The following is a 16,241-nucleotide window of genomic DNA, read 5'->3' on the forward strand; positions in this document are numbered from 1 at the left end:
TCAATTTTTAACGACAATTTGAATTAACTTTCAATAGGACTTAATAGAAATTAAATCTAATTATTAGGATTTATTAGTAATTTATCTTAAAAATTTTCCTATATAAAGGGATGAATTAGACTAATAAATCAGTACCCACTTCCTGTTATCTTTCTTTTCTCTTAACCCTCGTATTTGTTTCTCCTATTTCAGAACAAAACAAAACCAAAAAAAAAAAAAAAAATGGAGCGATTGATATGGTTGTTCCAATTCCTTTGGTATTTCATGCAATATCATCAGGTTTTTTGTTCATCATCTATCTCTTCTTTTTCTACTTGTACACATCATTTGTGTCCACCTGACCAGAGGTTTGCATTGTTGCAATTCAAGCGTATGTTTACTATAAACAGCTCTGCATCTAATTCTTCTTTCTGCGGTGATTTGGCTTCTCCAAAGATGTTATCTTGGAACGAGAGTTGTACTGATTGTTGTTCGTGGGAAGGAGTCACGTGTGATGGTCTGACGGGTCACGTGATTGGGCTTGACCTCAGTTGTAGCCAGCTCTATGGCAGTATCCATCCTAACAGTAGCCTCTTCCAACTCTCTCACCTCCAACACCTCAATCTCGCCTTCAATCACTTCAATTACTCCCACATTCCATCAGCATTTGCTCACTTTCCCAATTTGACACATCTCAACCTATCTCGTTCCAGTTTTTCAGGCTCAATTCCATTAGAAATTCACCACCTGTCCAAACTAGTTTCACTCGATCTCTCAACCTTTTATGATGATCAACTAAGACTTGAACCACACAATTTCAGAATGATGCTCAAAAACCTAACCCAATTGCAAAAACTTGCCCTTTCTTATGTAAACATATCTTCAGTTGTACCGATGTCTTTGACCAATATGTCTTCTTTGACATATCTCGATCTTATTTCCATCGGGTTGTATGGGAAATTACCGGATAGCATTTTTCACTTTCCAAACTTGCAAGTTCTCTTTTTAGGAGACAACCATGATCTCACTGGTAATTTACCCAAAGTAAACTGGAGTAGTAGTAGTTCCCTCCAGCAGTTGTATCTCGGGTTTTCGAGTTTTTCTGGAGAATTACCTGATTCAATTGGCTATCTCAAGTCATTGAATTTCTTGCATCTTGCCAATTCCAAATTCTCCGGGTCCATTCCTGATTCATTTGGGAACCTTACACAGATCACTGCTATATACTTAGGGGGAAATAGTTTCAACGGTCAGATCCCATTTACTCTCTCAAATCTTAATCAACTCATTCACTTGGATCTCCGTCGTTGCGAATTCTCTGGGTCCATTCCTGAATCACTCGGGAACCTTACACAGATCAATTCTGTATCCTTCTGGGGAAATAGTTTCAACGGTCAGATCCCATTTACTCTCTCAAATCTTAATCAGCTCATTTCCTTGGATCTTTCTAAAAATAATCTCCATGGAAAAATTCCTAATTTTATCGGTAAGCTGATAAAGCTGGAGTTTTTAGGACTTGGAGATAACAATTTTAATGGTCCATTTCCATGTGGGGTAGCCAACCTGACAAAACTTGTTGCTTTAGTTTTATCAAGTAGTGAACTAATGGGTCCCATTCCCTCCAACATTAGTGGGCTACACAACCTACAAACACTTTACTTGCACAATAACTCACTGAATGGGACACTACCATCTTCGTTGTTGAATCTTCCATCATTGACAGACTTATACCTGGGTAGTAATCGACTAACTGGCCAAATTCCTGAGTTCCAGCATAAATCAAAATTGATGCACATTGACTTGAATCATAATGAACTACGTGGCCCCATTCCACAATCAATTTCAAATCTTGTGAATTTGAACCGACTTGATCTTTCGTCAAATCATTTGAGTGGTGTTGTAGAGCTACAAACATTCTCAAATCTAAAAAACCTTGATTATCTTGATCTTGGTTTCAACTTGATTCAAGGACCACTCCCAGTTCCGCCACCCTCTGTATCTTACTTCCTCTTCTCACAAAATAAACTCATTGGACAGATTCCTTCTTCAATTTGCAATGTGAGTTCCCTTTACATCCTTGATTTGTCTCACAACCACTTGAGTGGTGCAATTCCACAATGTTTGGGATACTTCAGTAATTTTCTCTCAGTATTTGGAAAAGATAATGGGTTGCAAAGTCTTAAATTGAATGGAAATCAATTTGAAGGACCAGTTCCACAATCCTTAGCCAACTGTAGACAATTACAAGTTCTAGACCTCGGAAACAACAAGATAAATGACACTTTTCCGTACTGGTTGGGGACTCTTCCAAATTTACAGGTTCTTATCTTGCGATCCAACAATTTTCATGGTCCAATAGACACTTCCAAGCCAAAACTCTCTTTCCCTGAACTCCGAATTGTTGACCTCTCCCACAATAAGTTCACTGGTCATTTGCCAGGGAGATATTTCAATTTTTTCAAAAATATGAGGAATAAAACTATGCCAAGTGAAAAATATTTGACTGTTCGATCGTATTATAAATATTCTGTTACGGTGACGATGAAGGGGTCTGATATTTATTTAACGAGAATTTTGACTGTCTTCACAGTAATTGATTTATCATCTAACAAATTCAGTGGAGATATTCCAAATGTGATCGGAAGGCTTAATTCTCTCATAGTGCTTAATTTATCTCATAATAGCCTTACAGGCCTTATTTCATCATCTTTAGGAGACTTGACAGAGCTGGAATCACTAGATCTGTCTTCAAACCAGCTTATTGGGAAAATTCCTAACCATTTATTGAGTTTGACATTTCTTGAGGTCTTTAACCTTTCATGGAACCATCTCGATGGACCCATACCTCGGGGGAAACAATTTGATACATTTGGAAATGATTCATATGTTGGGAACTCAGGATTATGTGGGTTTCCATTGTCAAAGGAATGTAAAGATAATCAGTCACAAGTTCCGCCAGGGGTGCTATTACAACAGGAAGATGACTCAAATTTTATAGGTGGATTTACTTGGGAAGCCGTGGTGATGGGGTATGGCTGTGGACTAGCATTTGGATTGGTTATTGGATTTCTCATGTTCTTAACTGGAAAACCAAAATTGTTTGTAAGAATTGTTGAAAGGAAAAAGCATAAAACGCTGAAAATGTTGAGACAAGGTGGAAGAAGAAATTAGCAAACATGGATTATGCTTTCAGGTTTGTGATGCTCATTCTTAGTTTTAGTGATTTTAATTTGTTAGTTATCTGAATGTATTATCCTCTCTGGTACTTGTTGCTTTTTTCTGGTTCTATATCTTTAAAAGTTTACGATCTAATTACAGAATAAGTAAAAGGTTATTATATATATTCTGCTTGGGATCCTGCCTAATGCACATACAGTTCTTGTTGTGCAAGAGTAACACTACGAGCAATTCACTCAAGAACCAGTAGTTATACATATAGAATTGTTTCATTGACCACAACCAAAACCAAAATAAAAAATTTGTTTTGCTGTGATTAGCTATTAAACCGTTGCTAATGTTAATGCAGTTAGTTTCAAAAGCTAGTTTTGTACTGAAATAAACTATATGATTGGATTTTCTATTGGTCAATCTTGATATATTTTGCCAAATAGTTTAAGTAGATTACTACAATTTTATTTTGTTTACTTTATGCTATACATCCAGATCATCTTGATTATTGATTCGCTGCAAAATTTTGTTTGGTGACTTCGGAAATCTGCATAGTTCACCTTTAGAAGGAGCCAATCTTCATAGACCAATAATTCACCTCATTTTCCACCTTTTATTAATGTTCAGATACATGTATTATATGCCTAAAATATTTGAATGAAAAGAGCTGTGATCTGCCCTTTTTTTTTTTTTTTTCTTTATAAATTTATTCTACATAAAGTCAAATAAGGTGATTATTTATATCCAAATAGTTACTCAGTACATTTAACTAAAATTTTGAAATTTTAGATTTTATTATATAATAGAAACTAAAATTTTAAATTTTCTATTAAAGTATATATACCCTAATATAAATTTACTAATCAGGACAATACACATTAAACTCTAACTTTTCTTTCTTTCTTTTTCCCCCCTCCCCCCCTCATGGTATACCCTAATCACTAATATGTATTCTTCATATTCAAACATTTTCGTCTTCTTCCTTAAGTTTCAATTATTTTCCCTTCATCTTTTTCTTCACTCCAAAACTCTAATCCACCCCACAAAAACTCACCATTATCATCAACATTATTGTTTCTTCTCCTCTCTTTCTCTCTACAAACTCACAAACCTTCTATCTCTCTTCAATCTCCTTCTCCACTTTATGTCTCTACAAATCTTCTCTCTCTTCAATCTGCAATTGGAATGGATTCTCTTAACTAGAAATTTCAACAAAAGTTGATGAGCATATCAATGAATCACACCAAAACCAGATTCAAAATAACAACAATTAACATAGTTTTCCAAAATGGGTAGGTAAGAAAACATTATGTAGAAGAAGAGGGGCTGAAGAGAGGGTTTCCCCTGAGAGGCTCGAATGAGAATCTATCGAGAAATTTGGCAACACAACCCCCTTCAAAACCAAAATTATTTTTAGGGAAATTGTTCACGAACATGATAGGAACGAACATACCCACGTTAGCCACCACAATTAGTGGAACCAACAAAGTCCACATCGTCTCTATTGAATCTAGGTAGTACAAAGGCAAGTAATGACTTGGTGGGTTTGTATTGCCTCCATTCTTCGTACCTACTTTTCATCTTCTTCTTCTTCAGTATTTGTCATTGATGAGAGTGGAGGAGTACCATAGCTCAGAAGAGATGAAGAAAGGAAGGAAGTCTTTTTTGAATTGATTTGTTTATTATTTGAGTGTATCACGAATTATTATATCATCCTGAAGGATAATTTGTGAAAAAAATATAGTGTACTGAGAGTAAATTATTATCCTAAATAATTTGATAGAGAGTACAAAGAAATTGGGCATACTAAACAATTTTTTAAGTGCAAATAGAATCACTCACTCAAATATAACATATTGAATAATTTTTTGGATGCAAATAGAACCACCCACTCAAATATGAGTATTGATTACAAGTAGATCTAGGAAACTCAACCCAAACCCATGATGAGCCTATCTAATTATACTTATTTAAAACTTATATAGACCTACTCAATCAATAAATAAGCTTAAACGGGTTGCTCATTGTCAATCCAATTAAAATTGGGTTTACATGGGTTGGACATGGGTACCCATTTAAGCCGATCTAAATGGGCACCACTTCTACCACCAATCCACCTCCACTACCGCCACTTCACTAGCATCACCACCACCACCACCACCACCACCACCCTCTTTACTACCACCGTTAATCCGTCGCCGCCACCACCAACACTGACACACCACCCCCACCCCCACCCTATCACCCTCGCCACTCCATCACCACCTCCTCTACACTACTACTCCACCACTACCTCTATTTCTCTACCACCACCACCACCACCACCACCACTACCATGACCACCATCTCTTCATCCTCCACTACCACTACTCCACCACCGCCGCCGCTACCGACGCACCACCTCCCCTCTACCACTACCAATCCACCACCATCACCACCATTACCACTACTACCGTAGTGATCCCGATTTTGACCCGTCTCTTTGTAGTGTTCCGGCTCGGGTTGGTATGGTTTTGAACGGTGTTACGTATCTTAGTTTCCTTGTATTTCTCTTATTTTGGTTATCGAGTTGTAGCGGTGTGTTTGGAACAGGTAATGTCTCCAAACCTTTAGATGCGAATCCAACCCGAATTGTACCTTGCAGAGTTGTATCAGAAGTTAATTCTTTCATGTTTTGCCACTTCACTGAGTAGGGCGGGGATCGAGCAGGAGGGCAAGCCGCACGTAGGGATTTCAGGGGAGAGCAGCTTGTACACTGCTAAAAAGGCAAGTGCGGGAGCGAGGTGCAGTGGTAGGTAGATCCGAAATTTTTGCTTCTTTTCTCTCTTTAGGCTGAGTGTATCTCATTCTTGTTGTATCTCTTTCTCTCTAAAAACATTTCCTCTCCATTCTCTCTACATTTCTCTACATTTCTCTACACTTCTCTACAGAAACTAGATCAAAAACCTTGATTTCTCAAGATCCATTAGAGTTTTGCCATTGTTTCTTCATCAAAGTTGGTAATCATCTTGAGGGCTTTGTTGTGTGCGGTAAAGATCGAGTTTAGGCATTGTTGATTTTGGAGTTTCAACTCGTTTCTTCTTCAAACTTGAGGTAGGGATTTTATTTGAGTTATATATATATATATATATATTTTTGCAAGATCTAGATGATTTTTGAAATCATCCTTTGATTTGTTTTGAAAATTGATTTTCGATCCAAGAAGATGAGTGATGTTGAAAGTGGGTTTACTTTCTTTTTCCTTCTAAAAATAGAAATTTATGGTTTTGAACTATAATGGTTGATGGAAGTTGTTTTGGGGAGATTTCTTCAAGTATCTTGGAGATGGTTTGTTTTGGTGAGAAAGCCTAGAAGTTTGAGTTATAAAAAGATGCTGAGATTTTATAAATAAAATAGCCATATTTTCGTTGGAGGTTAAAATGAAGGAATGTTTTGGAAAAGCTTGATTTGTATTATACAAATGATGAGTTTCATGAAATATGAAGAGTTTGATATTTGAAGTTGTTATTTAGAATGTTGTTGCAGTCTTGAAATGACTAAATTATTGAAAATGCCCTAAATGTGGAAATTATGTTATTTCTTGGATGGATTGGAAATCAAAGTTTATATGTTCATCTTGTGATATTATTGTTTTGAAAAGAGAAATGGGAGATTTGTTCACAATGGAATTATTGTGCGGAAGTATTGAAAATGGAAGAAACATTGTATTACATTTAATCATTTCATGGGCATACCAATTCATTTGATTATGTTGAGCTTTGAACGTTGATTTGAAAACCTGGCATTGAGAAAAGAATATTAGAAAACGGGTTTTCATGAAATGATTTTGGGGTTAGTACGATGGTAAGTCTTGAAAGGTGGTGTAGACGAAATTGATAAGTTGGCCTAAGTGTCCGAGGTGAAAGACCGAAAACTCGTGCGGATAGGTGTCGAGCCTTCCAGTTAATATCGGTAAAAATAACAAATTGGTAGTACTTGTATAGGCTACTTGCAGACACGTACCTAGGGATTACCAGAGTTGTATTTACCACCCCTTGAACAAAATTGATAAATGTTGAACAGTTGAAATTGCATGGCATCATTAAGCATGATAGTTTTCAAATAAATGAAGATGTGTTTTATTTTCAAAAGGGCATGACATGGCATATGCATTCATCTCTTGAGACTTGTGTAAAATGTATGTACTTTATTAAGAATTCTCTACTGGGTTTTATGCCCACCCTATGGGATTTTGTGCAGGAAAAGACGTGGTGAATCCGCCCAACTAAGGGCGTGGAAGTGTGTGTGTTGGGAGCACAATGCTCTCATTTTGCGTGACTCTGTTTTGTAAGCCAAGGGCTATATTTGTGTGGTTTGAATAACCAATTTGTGTAACCGGGCTGAAGCCTTGGGAACTTGTAAACCCATGAGGGTATTTATTTGTTTATGTTATTTGATTTGAAGTGAATGTGTTATCGCATGAAGACTATTTGTATCATGTAATGCAAGTGTGGAGATTTATTTCCAGATTTACCTTGAAGAGCCATGATTGTTGTATTATCATTTGGGTAATAAAATTGAGGCGTTACAACTACCACTCCACCAACGCCGTCGACACACCACCAACACCACCTCCTCCTCCACTACTACCGCCACCACACCACCACCATCACCATCACTATCGTCGCCACTCCACCACCGCCACTACTCTACCACCGCCACTTGTGCTTCGACACCCCCTTCGTCGTCATAAAAAAATAATATATTTAAAAAAATAAGTAATTTTTTTAAATAAAAAAAAAAGTAATTTGTTTAAAATAAGGGCACTTGATCTATAAATCCAAATTTTAATTTTGTTTGGCCAAAAGTGCACTCTAAAATACTTTGGCAATAAAGACATGTCTAGACGAAATGACCAAAATACCCGTGTATATGTGTATATATATATTGTATCCCATCTCTCTATAACTATTCCTCTCTCTCTCTCTAAAATATAACATCTGTGAACCACCGCCTCTCAATCCTCTCAGATCTTAGTTCTTACACCCTCTTCCTCCGTCGTCATCCGTTGCCACTAACCATACCATAGAATCCCTCTCTCTCTCTCTCTCAGTCTTCTCAAATCTCAGACCTCACACCCTCCTCTTTCGTTGTCCTTATCTGTCGTCCACCATCTACTGTCCACTGTCGTCCACTGCCGCTGACCACATCGTTGTTATCTATTGAAAAGAGAGTGTGCAACACACAACAAAAGTATAAAAATGAAGTCAAACACTCTCTATCACTCTCTCTCTCTCTCATTCCTTTCAAATAATTTTCTTATTTCATGGTGAGAAATCTTAGGTTTGCAAATAATAAAGAACATTCAAGTATTCTTTATTTGAGTCCAATACACAAGATTAGAAAAATGATTTCATGGTGAGAAATCTAGGGTTTGATGGTACATAGCACAAATTTGTTTGTTTGTATGAGTCTGATATTTTGATCCGAGACTAAGATCTAATATTTTGATCTGGGTTGACTAAGATTTGATATTTTTAAATGGATGTTCAAAATTGGAGCTTTTGATCTTGAGTGACCCAGATCTATTAAAATGGATTGTTCAAAATTTGTTATGGACTCAGACTTGTTACAATGGATGAATAACTATCAAATTTTTTTTTATCATATAATTAATTTTTTTGTTATTTTTTTTTTATCTTGGTTGTTGTTGTTGTTGTAATTATATATGTTTAAATTTTTTTTCTTTTGTTTTTGTTTGTGCTATGAAGAAGATGATATTGAACATATCACAAACACAGATATGTTTGAAGTGAACAAATAGTTTTCAATTGGTCTTGTGTTCTTTAATCAGTGAACAGATAAAAAAAAATGTTGTTGTTGTTGAATTTGAATTTTATTTGTATAGATAGTAGGAAGAGAGATAGGGAGAATTTGAACAGATAAATTTTTTAACAAATAATTTCAACAGAAAGAATTTTTTTTAAAAAGATAATTTGAACAAATAAAATCTCAACAGATAGGAATTTCAACCAATAGAATTTTTTGAAAAGATAATCTTAACAGATAATAAAATGTGGACATATATTTGAACAGATAAGGGCAAAAAATTGAACAAATATTCAAAAAATTAAACAGATAAAAAACTATTTGAAAAAATAGTCAAAAAAAATTAAATAGATAGATAAGGGGTAAAATTGGAAATAAAATGTCTTCCAAAACAATAAAAGGATTTCTCATCAAATTATTTCATAAATTGTGGATCTCTCACCAACAAAAGATATTCACTAGACTTAATGCTTTATACCCTCTTTAGATTGGACCTTTTAATAATTTTCTCTTAAAATATTTTTTTTTTAAAAAGAAAAATAGAAAAATAAAAGCATGGAAATAAATGAGTTTGTTGGATTCATTCGTCTAACCCGTATCTAATTTAACTCAACATGTTGGAGCCCATTTATTAAATGAATGGATTTGGTTAGATTGCTTTAAATGCATAACCTATTTTAACCCGCTTATACCCGCCTTTTGCCACCTCTAATTACAAGGATATGTTCAAGGTTCGAACAAGAGAACATGGATAAATTTCTTTGTTCTTCCGTTGAGCTTTGTATTCATAAAACAAGATTGGGTAAATTACAAATGGACCCTTTAAATTTTGCTTCAAATATAAATTATCTTTTGTAGTTTTAAAAATTACATCATGTCTCTTCAGCTTTCTGATCGCATAATAAATGACCCTTTTATTAATAAATTATCAAGTTAATTAACAGTTTTTAATAATATCATAAATATATTCAAATTAACAATTTAGTTAATTTTATTTGGATTGGAGAACAGTTAAAATTTTTATTTTTCTATTAATTTTGTTAAATAAAAAATTGTAATAATAAAATATTTATAATTTTTAAAATTACAGAGGACAATCCGTATTATAAATAAGCCTCAGGAGGTGTATTATAATTCACCCAATTAGATTTAGGCATAGTTTAGTTTCATAGTCAACTCTTTTACTTAAAAATATTTGTCGACTGTAGATTTAACTAAATATATTGCACTCATATCCCCTTCCTTAACCAAACTGTCAATTGTCTGGTGTACGGGAAAGAAATAAACCTTCTCGTATAATCCTGTTGATCAAGTTCGTGCTCCTCCGTACGATGTCTCTTTATTTCTTGAAAACACAAACGTGAGCTAGCCGGCAGGTGTGTGCCGGATACCTCTCCGATGCCTAAGTCAGCAAAATAGACCAATAGACAAAAGCTCTGTGTATTCGAGAATCAAAGTTGTACTACCTCTCCATAGGTGATATTGGTGAGCTTTTATAGGTTCCGTGTGGCACAATCCAAGTAGGACTCTTACTCCTTCATGTAGAGTCCTCCTAGGATTCATACTCCTGAAAGATAGTGCCTATCCTTCAACACCCCCCTCACTGTTTAAACCAAGTGAGATGGTTTTACCATGGTCGGACTCCAATGTGGCCGAGGTACGCATGGCTATACTTAGCTGTAGAACAGACCGAACTATCCTTAGTTCGGTTCGTCCTTTTACTACCCTTACCTCAGTTCCTCCTGTACAAACCGTGGTAGGTCTAAACCGAGCTAACTTTTAGCAAGGTTTAGACCGAGCTAACCATACTGCGCCATAACCGGTATAAGTTTTAGTATGGTGACCGAGCTAACCTCCTTGGGACCGGAGTAACTTTACACCTCTCTTGGGCCAGAGTAACTTTACACCTCTCTTGGGCCGAAGTAACTTCATGGCCTTTTTACTCAGCCCTTCGCACTGTGGCCCATAACGGCCTATTACTCAGCTCGGCCCAATTTTCATATAAATTACCCTCTCAATTGTCCCTTAATTCCATCTGCGCAGCATGATAGGGATTACCAGTACCCAGCCGAGCTAAAAAAAAGTTTCTGCCTTTTTAGCCGAACTAAACCCTTTTAGTCCTTCCAGCCGAGTAAAAAACTCTTAAGCTCTTTCGCCGAACTAAATTCCATACCGGGCTCAGCTTGTCCGGTCAAAACGTCCCTTCAATCACAGCAACTGAATCGATTCTTATTTCAATGACACGTGGCACGCTTTGATTAGCTAAAGGCAGTTGTCATGCCGCCCTCGTACCTCGCGTAATTTGAACAGTTCCCGCCTTTGTCCCATTGTATCAAAAAAACTCTTCATTTTGGATCAAAGCACTGTACTTATTCACTTCCTCTTCTCTCCCTCTCGTTCCTGAGCTTCTGAACTTGCTGAGTTCTACAATCTGTTTTCGAAGAAGCTTCATGGCTGTGCTGCCGTTTCTCTCATCTTTTCTTGTCCTGGTAAGCTTACTCAAACCTACCTTGTTTTTGTTGTTTGATGCTGGGAAACCAAGGTTGACCGCTTGCTCTATAACCAGGCCGTTTGGTGAGATGAGGACTATGCCAAGTCCTGCACCATGCTGGTTGGATGCTCCGTCCACAAAGAGCTTCCACATCTCTCCAACGAATAATTTCCAACAAGTGGAGGGATCAGATGATGTCGTGGGGTCAAGAATGTTCCTGGTGTTTTCTTCAAGGTCCATGCTTGCTGTCTGCCCCTTGTTATCTGATTGAACCAAGTCTTTATTTGTTGGTGAGTCTTGGCTTGGTGCAACATGGTTCGCTTCTTCCTTGTCCTCTTTACTTTGGTCTGCCTTGGGGTCTGACTGAGTATTCTGCACCCGGGGTTGCGCTATTCCGGCGTCAACTTCCATCTCTAGTTCGGTTGAATCAGTCAGGTCGACTGGGCAGATATGATGACTTCCTGGGATAAATTCTGCAACAAAGTCTGCCAAAGCTTGGGCTTTTATTGCGGTTCTGGGTTGGAACTTGATGTCGAATTGTCCCAACTCTACTGCCCATTTCAAGATTCGCCCAGAAAAGTTCGCCCTCTCAAACAAAGCTTTTAATGGGAAAGCTGTTAGGACGACTATGGTGTGGGTATGAAAGTAGTGTGACAACTTCCTTGAGGCCATCATCAAGGCCAATGCCAGTTTTTCCAGTGGCAAGTACCTTGTTTCGGCGCCCAGCAATGTCTTGCTGACATAATAGATGGGCAGATGTTGGATTCCTTCCGCATGGACCAACACTGCGCTAATTGCACGCTGAGAGACTGCCAGGTACAGGAAGAGTTCTTCTCCAGGTATTGGGGTCGCCAGCAATGGTGGAGAAGATATGTATTCTTTCAAGCTTTCCAAAGCGCGGTCGCATTCTTCGTCCCACTCGAATTTGGTCTTCAATGCTTGAAAGAATGGTCGTAGTCTGTCTGATGACCGGCTAATGAATCGGTTGAGTGCAGTTGCCATGCCGGTGAGATGCTGCACTTCTTTTACGGAGTTAGGCCTCTCTAGATCCTGAATTGCTTTAATCTGAGAGGGGTCTGCCTCAATACCCCGGTTGGTCACCAGGAAGCCCAGGAATTTGCCAGATCCTACACCGAATGCGCACTTTGATGCATTAAGGCGCAACTTGTGCCTCTTCAGAATCTGGAACATCTCACCTAGGTCCTTCAGATGGTCATTCTCTTCCTTGCTCTTGACCACCATGTCGTCGATTTATGCTTCCATTGTTTTGCCCAACAACGGCTCAAACATCTTGGTGACCATTTTTTGGAATGTTGCCCTTGCGTTTTTTAGGCCAAAGGCCATGACCTTATAGCAATACAATCCTCTTGGAGTTGTAAAGGATGTGACCTCCTGGTCTGGTTCGTACATGGCAATCTGATGGTAGCCTCTGTACGCATCAAGAAAGCTAAGTCGGTTGTGTCCCGCTGTTAGGTCTACCAGTTAATCTATCCGTGGTAGGGGGAAACTGTCCTTTGGGCATGCTTTGTTGACTGTCTTATAGTCGACGCAGACACGCCATTTGCCATTCTTTTTTGGCACCACAACCGTGTTGGAAATCCATCTACGGTAGTGTACTTCTCTAATTGCTCCTGCCTCCAGCAGGTTTCCCACTTCTTCCGCCACTATCTCGACGTGGTGGAGTGCTGATCTGCGTGTGCGCTGAATGATTGGTCTGGCTGATGGGTGGACATTGAGTTGGTGACAGATGAAGTTGGGATCAATGCCTGGCATGTCGTATGGTGTCTAGGCGAACACTTCGATGTTAGAGGTCAAAAATTCCAAGACCTCTAATCTCTCAGTGCTGGACAATGACGAACCGAGCAAAAAGAACTTATCTGGGTTCTTTTCATCTATACTTACCTTTACCAAGTCTTCCACCGCTTTTTGATCGGCTGCTTTGCCGACATCTGCAAATAGTTCATTGCTCTCAGGTTCTTCTACCGAATGAACATATCCCTTGGCAGCGCGGCTACCATTAACCGTGACAAAGCATTGTTTGGACATAATTTGGTCTCCATAGACCTCCTCAATTACTCCGTCTTCGTTGGGGAATCGCATTACTTGATGATAGGATGAAGCTACCGCTCGCATGGCATGCAGCCATGTTCTTCCCAAAATTATGTTGTAAGTGGAAGGGACTTTCAACACCCAAAATTCCACTTGTTTTGTTACGCTTCCTGCCCTAACTGGAAGGATGATCTTACAGACTGGCCATTCTGGCATTGAGTTGAATCCGATCAGGGGGGATACAGCTGGTGCCAAGTCTTTGTCCTCCAATTTCAGTTGCTTGAAGGTGTTGTAGTACATTATCTCACACGAGCTACCTTGGTCTATTAATATTCGCTTGACGTCATAATCCTTGATACGGAGGGTGACGACTAGTGCATCGTTGTGAGGGCAATATATTCTTTCCAAGTCTTTCTCTGAAAAGGAGATGACATTCATAGGGTCTGTTCTCCCCTTTTTGATGGTAGGTTGAGCGCTTAGTATCTCCCTTAAGTGCTCGGCCTTCTTGATCGACCCTCTGAGCTCACATACACGCTCAGGTTGGAACACTCCATGTATCACATTGATCACGCCTTGAGGTGGGGCGTCAATTGGCATTCTATTGGGGTTATTGTGGTCCTGGGGGGCTGGTTGCGTCCCTCCTTCAATGTATTTATCCAGGTGACCGGTTGCCACCAACTCCTCTAAATGCTGTTTCAATGGTGTACAATTTTCAGTGCGGTGCCCCTTTTCTTTGTGGAAGGTGCATCGCGATCTTTCGCCGTAGTCTTTCTGGGCCTCTCCTAGCTTGGCAGGCCATTTGACGAAAGGTTCATCGCGTATCTCGCTTAGAATCTGATAGATTGGCTTTTTGAATACCATAGTAATGGCAGTGCGGACTCTCAGCCATCTTTTATCCTGGTCCTCTCCACTGTCCCGCCTGCCTCGTCCGTTTTTGCTCGGACGGTCTACCGTATTGACCTTTGCTGAGGCTTTTTTCTCTGGTACTGTGGTCGTGCCAGATTTTGTTTTGGCACGAGCGCTATCTCCTTCCACCCTGATGTGCTGATGCACTCTTTCCATCAAGGCCTCCATGGTGAGGGGTGGTGTCATGGTGATTGAGTCTCTTAGTCTGTTCCCAACTGGGAGGCCTCTTTTATACTGTGCAATGGCGAGATTGGTGGGGCAGTCCCCAATCTGGTTGAATGTTTCCCAGTAGCGACTATTGTAGGATCTTAGTGTCTCCTTTTCGCCCATGTCGATGGAGAGTAGTTGGTCAATCTCCACCGGGGTTTTGGTGTTCGTTCTGAACCTTGTGACGAACGCCTCCGCCAATTGTGCCCAGGAGGCTATGCTGCCTTCTGGAAGTTTTTCGAACCAAGTCAAGCCTAGATCGCCAAGGCTTGACGGGAAGAGGATGCACATTAAAGCCTCGTTTCGTCGATATACCGCCATAACCTGGCGGACGTAGCTTAGGTGAATGTAGGGGTCCGTCTTCCCCTCGTACGTAGTGAATTTGGGCTGAAGGAAGCCTGTAGGTAGGGGCGCATTTTCAATTGCCGGGACGAACGATGAGGTCTGCAGCCTCGCTAATGTTTTGTCTATTGGTTCGTAGGCAGGGCGTGGTAATGGCATTTCGACCTCGACGCTTCCATGCGTCCGAGGAGCCAACTGCTGAAGGGCAGAAACTCTGTGAGGGTCGCGTGCCCTGGTGTCCTCCTTCCATCGCGCCCTCTCTTCTAGCATAGTTCGCAAGTCGGACGATCTAGGCATCTCCGACTGCCTGGGTGATGTCTGGTGCGTGCGTGAGGGCCGATAGGTGCTTCCCTCAGTATATGACTTCTCCGTCCTCGTTTTCGCAGATCTGGAGCAACGAGTCCTGGAAGTTCTGGATTGACTATCGCCTGTCCTGGGGCTTCTACTTTCTGTTTGTAATGGTGTGGTACGCCTACCATGGTCTTTTGAGTGGCTAGGGGGTGTCTTGCTTTTGCGCCCCTCTCCTGTCGCCACTTCTTTTCCTTTTATTTGGCGCTTCATGGACTCCATGTCCGCCGCCATTCGTCGTATCAGTTCGTCCTGCTCCTTCACACAGTCTTCCAAAGTTTGAGGATCAATCCTCCGTCTTTGTCTTTCAGGACTTTCTGAACGAGTGTGATGGGGGCTGTTAGTCCGCCTCCTCCCCCTTGCATCCCTCCTGGGGTTTTGTCGCTGAGGCTCCAAGTCCGCCATAGGAGGGACAGAAGGTAGGCCTTCGCGCCTTGCACCCCCTTCTGGTGTTTGTCCGTTGACGGCGGACTACGGTAGATCTTCATTGTGCGCCATTGCTCCTCAAGAGGTAAAGCTTGATCAAGAGGTTTTGTTCTAGTCTAAGTTTCCCACAGACGGCGCCAATTGTACGGGAAAGAAATAAACCTTCTCGTATAATCCTGTTGATCAAGTTCGTGCTCCTCCGTACGACGTCGCTTTACTCCCTGAGAACACAAACGTGAGCTAGCCAGCGGGTGTGTGCCGGATACCTCTCCGATGCCTAAGTCAGCAAAATAAACAAATAGACAAAAGCTCTGTGTATTCGAGAATCAAAGTTGTGCTACCTCTCCATAGGTGATATTGGTGAGCTTTTATAGGTTCTGTGTGGCATAATCCAAGTAGGACTCTTACTCCTCCATGTAGAGTCCTCCTAGGATTCATACTCCTGAAAGATAGTGCCTATCCTTCAACACCCCCTTCACTGTTTAAACCAAGTGAGATGGTTTTACCATGGTCGGAC

At 39.9% G+C, this 16,241-nt stretch overlaps 1 pseudogene across 2 annotated transcripts in view; it reads left to right on the plus strand.

The window, feature by feature from the left end:
* The first annotated feature begins 133 nt into the window (after positions 1-133).
* LOC114312419 (receptor-like protein Cf-9 homolog pseudogene) overlaps positions 134-16,241 on the plus strand; it is a 64,682-nt pseudogene continuing 48,574 nt past the window's right edge. The window contains exons 1-2 of one of the 2 annotated variants that reach the window (XR_014349456.1): positions 140-3,172; positions 7,387-7,755. The product of XR_014349456.1 is annotated as a receptor-like protein Cf-9 homolog pseudogene, transcript variant X1 (transcript). Of the gene's footprint in view, positions 3,173-7,386; positions 7,756-16,241 lie in introns of those variants that run through there. The other variant, XR_014349457.1, reaches the window with a different exon arrangement.

Source organism: Camellia sinensis, chromosome 13, assembly GCF_055761805.1.
Source record: "Camellia sinensis isolate YWXY chromosome 13, ASM5576180v1, whole genome shotgun sequence".
In the NCBI taxonomy this organism is placed as follows: domain Eukaryota; kingdom Viridiplantae; phylum Streptophyta; class Magnoliopsida; order Ericales; family Theaceae; genus Camellia; species Camellia sinensis.